Source organism: Mesoplodon mirus, assembly GCF_964341445.2.
Source record: "Mesoplodon mirus genome assembly, chromosome: 2".
In the NCBI taxonomy this organism is placed as follows: Eukaryota; Metazoa; Chordata; class Mammalia; order Artiodactyla; family Ziphiidae; genus Mesoplodon; species Mesoplodon mirus.
Genome location: NC_138977.1, coordinates 54,557,574 through 54,560,479, shown reverse-complemented (window position 1 = coordinate 54,560,479; position 2,906 = coordinate 54,557,574). Strand labels below are relative to the sequence as shown.

Sequence of the window (2,906 nt, the reverse complement as noted above, 5' to 3'; positions counted from 1 at the left end):
AAGAGAAATTGGTCTCATTTGAAAAAGCGAGAGAAGAACCCCTGAAAAATCAAATAATGAGAAATAACATACCAGATGAAGAATTCAAAACATTAGTAAAAAGAATGCTAACTGAATTAGCAAAAAGAATAGAGGAACACAGTAGAATTTTAATCAGTCAGAATTGAAGAATACAATAACTGAAATAAAAAATACATGAGAAAGGATTAATACCAGAGAAGGTGATACAGATTAATGCATAAGTGATCCAGAAGATAGAATAATGGAAATTATCCAATCAGAGCAGCAAAAGGATTTTTTTTAATGAGATCAATTTAAGAGATCTCTGGAATAACAACAACTATACCAACATTTACATTATAAGGGTCCCAGAAGGTGAAGAGAGAGAGAAGGGGATTGAAAATATATTTGATAAAAATATGGCCGAAATTTTCACAAAACTTTAGAAGAAAACAGCTATGCAATCCAGGAAGCATAGAGGATCCCAAACAAGATGAGTCCAAACAGATCCACACTAAGGCATATCATACTTAAAATAACAAAAGTTAAAGATACAGAGAATTTAAAGGCAGCAAGAGAAAAACAAAGAGTCATATATAAGGGAACCACCATAAGGCTATAAGGCTGATTTTTCTGCAGAAACTTTGCAGGCTGGAAGGGACAGGCATCATTATTGAAAGTGCTAAAAGGGAAAAACCTGGTTTTCCTGTGGGACACGGTGGTGGCGGTTGCGTCGGAAGAGTGAGCGACACTTCGGCTAGTTCTTCCTGTGTGTTTTCTCCTCCCTGTTTTTTTTTTTTTTTGTCGGTAGAGAGCAGTTATGGGTCACAAGAAGCAGCAGCAGCTGAAGCCATGGTGCTGATATTGTAATAGAGATTTTGATGATGAGAAGATCCTTATACAGCACAAAAAAGCAAAGCATTTTAAATGTCATATATGTCATAAGAAATTGTATACAGGACCTGGCTTAGCTATTCATTGCATGCACGTGCATAAAGAGACAATAGACGCAGTACCAAATGCAATACCTGGGAGAACAGACATAGAGTTGGAAATATACAGTATGGAAGGTATTCCAAAAAAAGACATGGATGAAAGAAGATGACTTCTTGAACAGAAAACACAAGCAGAGAGTCAAAAAAAGAAGCAACCAGAGGATTCTGATGAATATGATGATGATGACTCTGCAGCTTCAACTTCATTTCAACCACAGCCTGTTCAACCTCAACAAGGTTATATCCCCCCAATGGCACAACCAGGACTACCACCAGTTCCAGGAGCACCAGGAGTGCCTCCAGGTATACCTCCATTAATGCCAGGTGTTCCTCCTTTGATGCCAGGAATGCCACCAGTTATGCCAGGAATGCCATCTGGAATGATGCCAATGGGTGGAATGAAGTCACCTGGACCAGGAATACAACCTCTGATGCCTGTATGCCACCACGTATGCCCCCTCCTGTTCCATGTGCTGGAATTCCTCCAATGACTCAAGCACAGGCTGTTTCAGCGCCAGATACTCTTAACAGACCACCAGCACCAACAGCAACAGTTCCAGCTCCAAAGCCTCCAGTTACTAAGCCTCTTTTCCCCAGTGCAAGACAGGCTCATGCAGCTGTCCAAGGACCTGTTGGTACAAATTTCAAGCCCTTAAATAGTACCCCTACAACAACTACAGAACCCCCAAAGCCTAAATTCCCTGCATATACACAGTCTACAGCTTCAACCAATAGTACAACAAATAGCACTGCAGCTAAGCCAGCAGCTTCAATAACAAGTAAGCCTGCTACACTTACGAGGACCAGTGCAACCAGTAAGTTGATCCATCCAGATGAGGATATATTGCTGGAAGAGAGAAGAGCACAGTTACCTAAATATCAATGTAATCTTCCTTGACCAGGAGAGGCTCCTATTGGTAATCCACCTGTTGGACCAATTGGAGGTATGAGGCCACCACAGCCGAGCATCCCACAGCAACAAGGAATGAGACCCCCAATGTCACCTCATGGTCAGTATGGTGGTCATCATCAAGGCATGCCAGGTTATCTTCCTGGTGCTATGCCACTGTATGGGCAGGGACCGCCAATGACACCACCTTACCAAGGTGGGCCTCCTCAACCTCCAATAGGAATGAGACCTCCTATAATGTTTCAAGGTGGCCATTACTGATCTTACTTCATCCAGTCTAATAGGTTTGGAGATTAAACCTTTTCTCAACTTGTGCTGTTTATATAGCCAAGCTTCTGTCAATAAGGCTTCATTGTGACTTTAACAAACATTATCTTCCCACATATCAGGAACTATTGGACATTTATTTTACATGCAAAAATTTATTTGGAATAATAAAGCAGGAACTTTTCCTAAAGTTGCAATTTAAAAAATAAAAATAAAAGGGAAAAACCTGCAACCTAGGATACTCTGCCCAGCAAAATTATCATTTAGAACTAAAGGAGACATAAACTTCTCAGACAAGCAAAAACTAAAAGAGTTAATCGATGTTAAACCTACTTTAGAGAAAAGTTAAAGGGTCTTCTCTAAGTGGAAAATAAAAGGCATTAACAAGAAGAAAGAATCCACAGGAAAAGAAAAATCCCACTAGTAAAGAAAAACATATAGTAAAGGCTGAGGATTAACCACTTAAATAAGCTAGTACAAAGAATGAAAGAAAAAAATTGTAAAAGCAACTATAAAATACATACTAAAGGGATAAATATGAAGATGTATAATATGACATCAAAAGCACAAAATGTGGGGAAGGGAAATAAAAAATATAGATCTTATACTGCTTACAAGAGACTCACTTCAGAACTAAAGACACACACAGACTAAAAGTAAGAGAATGGAAAAAGATATTTCACACAAATAGAAATGACAAGAAGTCAGGGATAGCGATATTCATCTCAGATAAA

The 2,906-nt window shown here is 39.1% G+C and overlaps 1 pseudogene across 1 annotated transcript; it reads left to right on the top strand.

Annotated features, from left to right (window-relative positions):
• Window positions 1-820: 820 nt before the first annotated feature.
• Window positions 821-2,390, top strand: LOC309795674 (BUB3-interacting and GLEBS motif-containing protein ZNF207-like; annotated as a pseudogene). Its single transcript has one exon. The product of its transcript is annotated as a BUB3-interacting and GLEBS motif-containing protein ZNF207-like (transcript).
• Window positions 2,391-2,906: the final 516 nt, after the last annotated feature.